Below are 5,554 nucleotides of genomic sequence, written 5' to 3'. Positions count from 1 at the left end.
GAGTTGGATAAATTTCATAGTGAAAATTAAGACAACTGTCTATCAATTTGTAAAATGACAGTTTTACTCAACATGGTAGAAACTAATGTATTTGGATTGGAATTCTTGGCCACCTTCAAGTTGGCCACCTTCAAGTAACTTGACAAACTATTTACTGGTCAATTTGACACCAGATTTGAAGAATCTTTGTGGGGTTTCATTGAAATAGTTTTTATTTATATTTCTGAATGAAGGTTGGATTGAAAGCATTCTCCACAATTGCCTCTGAGATTTTCCGTAGTGGTTTGGTTTCGGGCCAATTTTCCGTATTTAAATTATCTTCATTTATCACATACCAAGTCAACAAAACCTGATGGGTAACAAATAACCAGATGGGTAGTTTTAATTTTGGACTATACTTGTGGCATTTTACCAGGAGCAGCACAATTTACAGCAGTAAAATAGATTGTGAATTTAGTTAAGCCAGTTAAATACTTAATTCCTTATATCATTCCTATAAATTACAGTGGGATCCTTCATGTCTAGCAATTAGCATTCTACTACAAAATAACTCTTAGAACACACATTAATGAAATAACAAATTACTCACAGAAGAAATAACAGACTATTATTCCTCTTACACTTAAATTATTCCTCATAATCTACCCGCTCCACAACTCAGGAATTCTTCCTAGAAATAACGGACTATTATTCCTCTTATAAGCTACACATAAGGAAATTTCTATAAGGTACTTTACATAGAAATAACGGATTATTATTCCTTATAATTTACCGGCTACACAAAAGGAACACTAAGAATTACAAGAAAACAATTTACGTGTTTGCAATAGGACAATTTTTGACCTTAATTGCAACCTAAATAAAAATTTTAAATATATAACCACGTTCTCATTCCTCATCTACAGCTACAAGTGAATGTACAAAGAAACATTTACCCAGTGGTTTTATGCAAAAATACCATGTGCATCCTATCAAGTATTCAAGAAGTTTTTCCATTCTTTGTCATAATTTAAAAGGTTTCACACATTCACATCAGGTTTTTATCATTAAACTATATGGTTTTCGCACACTCATACCAAACTTCTCACCAACCTCCAAAGAGGTGTTGTTATATATTTCACAAATTAACAAATTTTCATAGTGGCGATGATTTATCTTCTGTGCAAGCAGGCTGCAGTTTAAATTTTTTTCTTTTACTTAAAAACAAAAAAACCAACAAGCATAAATATCTTATGCGCCCAAAATAAGGATGGCTGTTAGGTTCATTTCGTTCAAAATAATGCTCCATAAATCCTACTATTAGTTATATAGAGTTCAGACACCGTGATTTAAAAAAAACTTTTTTTTTTTTTTTACTGAGTTAATATATTTTGTATTCCCTTATTACAGCCAAGCAGACGAAACCAACCCTTATACAACACAAAACTGTTGGGGGGGGGGGGCACTTATAAAACCTGTTGGTTCATTTTCAGTAATCTCATTTTTTAAGGGGTTGATTTTTGTAAATAATATTTATCACTGTTCGAAGTTTCTGTTTGTCCTTGAAGAGGTTTTGATAATTGATCAGACGTTGCTTTAGTTGGTTATTAACAGCTCTCAGTTCTTGGGCCTCTCGCTGCAGCCTTAAGAGTCCTAGCTCAGTCTGTTGAGAACCATTGCCATTCACCAGCAAGGCTGGGGCCTGCGGGGCGTTCTGTGGGACCATGGCACCCGAAATTTGGTTGCCGACAGTAATCATGTAAACAGAACTAGGGACGTGGGTTCTCACAACGGAGGGGTTGCATTTAAACTTTTTGGCCGAACTAGCTTCTCTTGGTGCTGTTTGGTAGGAGTTAAGTGGTTTGGATATTTCTGACTGTGAAGTGATATGCAAAGATGACGAGTTATCATTAAGTCCACCATCTGCTCTTGCGTCTGACCTCTCATGAAATGCTCTTTTGCTGACCGTTGAAGCGTTTACATTTGGTGATAGACGAGAAACATTTCTTGCGCGTTTTGGCTGTTCTTCTCTCGCCTGCCGATGAGGGTCGGGTTCAGATAACTTGAAGTTGGCCGTATTTGGTGTGGCGCTGGCAGCTGCACCAACGGTGTTTCTGGTTATAAAGGGGGTGGGGTTGACTTGTACAACTGCGGCTAGACTTGAAGATCGTGAGAGATCAAGCACACTAGAAGGAAGCGAGGTATCCCATCCGGTATCAGGCAGTCTCACCAGAGACTGTATTGCACTAGTGTATGGTGGTATGAAAAGAATTCCCATTCTAGGTTCACGGGGGGGCGGGTGGTGTCTGTGGGAGAAAAGGACAAAAGTTTTAGCTACTGGATGGAGTGAAACAAATCGGTCTGTCGGATTTTCATTGTTGGCCCTGTTGATAAGAATACAAATAATTCGCTCAACTATATTACAGGCTACACAGGCAACAGAGCCCATGGTGATAACTTCTAATAAATAATACAGATACGAAAAATAACTTCTAATAAATAAATAACGCAGATACCAAGATTATATGTTACAGTTAAAACGCGAGTCTCAAAATTATTACACATGCCGTGAGGATTTTGATTCCCTCATGTACGGATGTTATCGCAACCATGATTCATACCCCATTATACTCTAAATATTATGTTTTGTTTTGCAGACGTGTTTAACAGATTTAGCAAGCACCAGACTAATTTTTATGTAGTACTCAACATCGAACTTGGTATCCTACTAACATTAGTTTGAACTTAACGTGGCACATTGAAGCATTGCTTCAAATTTATCCTGCTTGTTTTAACGTTTTATTCCGCAGTAATGTTTTTTTTTTTTTTTTTTTTTAATCGTAGTCTCAACTGGCATCCTATTGGAACGAGTTCCTGTGACATAAAAACGCGTGTGTCTTGTGCAAGGTCCGTTCGCAGGTAAGGTTCTAAGTGTCTCAAAATTATGGAATATGTCGAGTTAGTTTGGTTTGCCATAAAAATTACGTTTTCTTCGAGTGTTGGCCCTTGGGAAACCACCTGAATAGAGCATACGTTGCAACCGTTCATGTTATGTTGGGTACAAAGTTCGTAGGACATACCATGATTACTTGGCAGAATTAATTTTAGAACCTCGCCAACACAGCATCTGGAGGAATTTACAGTGTAAAGATGTTTAAGTTCAGTTTGATTGGTTTCGTGTGATGAAATGGCTTTGACTCGACTGATCAATTTACAAATCAAGGTCGTGACCAGGACCCACTTAGAGCAACACGCCCTGAATATCGTATCGCACTTGTAGGCCTCTGCTCGTTCGAGTACTAACATTTTATGTCGAAAAAATAAAAAAGCCGAAGTTTCTTCGACGTATTCGAGTTTTCTGTGCAGCGTATAATGGTCGATTTCATCAGATTTACCGGGTCGAGCTTAACCAAACTGATATTACAGCAAGGTCGTTGCACCAGTACTTAAAAGGTTTGTCGCCCAACCTTTTACTTTAGAGACGATTGTAGTTCTTGGGCGTTCAATCATTAGCGCAGGTGTTGTCACTTATTGACGTCTTACAATGTTCTTTAGTGCACAGTTGATCAGCTCCTTCATAATATCGGCTTCCTTGCACTTTATTCTGTATGTTCTACAGAGTATTACACATTCATTCTGTCGTTCCACTGCCAATAATATCGTGCACTAACGAACTCATTTGCGGAAAATATGTTCTACATTTTAAAAGTGCACTGACGAACTCGTTTGCGAAAAAAAAGGCGCACTTTCGAAGTCTTCTGCAGATAAAATGTGTTATGTGGAAAAAATGTGTTAATTTTTTAAAAAGAAATGCATGTACTGACGAACGAAATGTTGATAAAAAAAATTCTTTATAAAAGAGTGTGTGTGTGTGTGTGTGTGTGTGTGTGTGTGTGTGTGTGTGTGTGTGTGTGTGTGTGTGTGTGTGTGTGTGTGTAAGAATATGAATATATATGACATGAATAATATTGTAAAGACTGACCAGTTAATTTAGCGATGAGTGATATAGTTGACGATATATATATATATATACAAGATATATATAAAAGAAAAGTCAACGTTGTTGTGGCGTCGTTGGTCTGACCACTCTGGCGTTCAGGGATGATCTGCGCTCTGCGTCAACTCGCCGTGGTGCTTTAGTTGTGGCGCGGGTATTGCAACACGTTTTAGAAAAGCGGACACGTATGAGTCAGAACGTTTCCCTGTTCCTGAATGTAATCGTTTTGTTGTTTTCTTTCGCCAATTTATCAGTGGAAAACGTTAATTTCGTTGTGTGTGGTATTGGACAAATGGAAACTTTTTTTTTTTTTTTTTTTTTGGCCGTAGTTCAGCAAAATAAAGACACCGAATGTTCGATACTGAAAGTGTTTGCTGTCGTGAAGGGAGATGAAACCCAGAGGCCCAACCGTTCGGCAACCTGATGAGAAAGGTTTGCAACTGTTCAACGGTCGTGAGAAAAACTTTTTGTACTTGGTTTATTATTATTGTAGAAGCATTTTGAGAATAAAACACACATACACACACACACACATATATATATATATATATTATATAGATAGATACATACATAATACTATAAGTAACAGCCACTCATATTTGCAATCATCTGTACATAAAAATGTTTTTTTTTTAACTAAAGATATGTATAATTTGGACCATTTTCGATATCTTACTCAATCTTACTCAGTTCTGAGCCATATTCAATATTAAAGTCTCTCTCTCTCTCTCTCTCTCTCTCTCTCTCTCTCTCTCTCTCTCTCTCTCTCTTCTTCGAGAGAGAGAGAGAGAGAGAGAGAGACAGTGTCTCTTAAAAGTTACTTCTCCCCAAAATAATGGGTGTCTCTCAAAAGGAAAACAATTTTATTACAAATAAGAAAGAAACAACCCACATACAAAATACAATAGACATTAACATGAAATCTATATATATAATTTCATTGCCATTTCTGCGTGTGTGCATGCATCAGAGTGTGCATATCGCATTCTGTGGATATCAGATGTAGTTGAATAATAAGAAGTTGATGAAAAATCCCATATATAGAGAGAGAGAGAATTACAATGAGAGGTCTGAATACAAAATAAGTTTAACAGTATACGGCTTGTGAATACAAGACAGAAATCCTTGCAGTAAAATGAAAATTCCTTGAACAGACAGAAAAATATTCAAGAATAAAATTAATTTATTTTGGTGATTTAAAGTAACTCAAAAAGTCGCAGGTTACCTTGGCCTTTGAATGATGCCGATATTCACATGGGATGAGTGGGCAGTGGATTCAGGCTGCGTTTCTCACTTACCACCATATAAACTAGCTTTGATTAGTTGCTTTTGCAGACAACATAGGATTGTGTGCAAAATCGCAGATAAAATCAAATGTAGATTGTTCAAGGCGGAGCAATCTTAAACAAGTAAAAGATGCGCCGTAGTTTCTTCGGCGCAATCGAGTTTTCTGTACAGCGTATAATCAATGCCACCGAAAATAGATCTGTCTTTCGGTGATCTCGGTATAATGCCATGTGAGCAGCGGCCCATGGTGGCCTGGCCTATATCGCTGCCAGAGGCATGATTTTGGCTAAC

At 37.3% G+C, this 5,554-nt stretch overlaps 1 long non-coding RNA gene across 1 annotated transcript; it reads right to left on the bottom strand.

Moving 5' to 3' along the window:
* Window positions 1-376: 376 nt before the first annotated feature.
* LOC136844452 (uncharacterized) lies at window positions 377-4,102 on the bottom strand. The gene is made up of 2 exons (XR_010854885.1): window positions 3,962-4,102; window positions 377-2,285 (listed from the first exon to the last, which is right to left on the bottom strand). It is a non-coding gene; the product is annotated as an uncharacterized lncRNA (long non-coding RNA).
* Window positions 4,103-5,554: the final 1,452 nt, after the last annotated feature.

The sequence above is a fragment of the Macrobrachium rosenbergii genome, chromosome 12, assembly GCF_040412425.1.
Source record: "Macrobrachium rosenbergii isolate ZJJX-2024 chromosome 12, ASM4041242v1, whole genome shotgun sequence".
Taxonomy (NCBI): Eukaryota; Metazoa; Arthropoda; class Malacostraca; order Decapoda; family Palaemonidae; genus Macrobrachium; species Macrobrachium rosenbergii.
The sequence above is the reverse complement of the archived record's forward strand: the minus strand, read 5'-3'. Positions and strand labels throughout refer to the sequence as shown.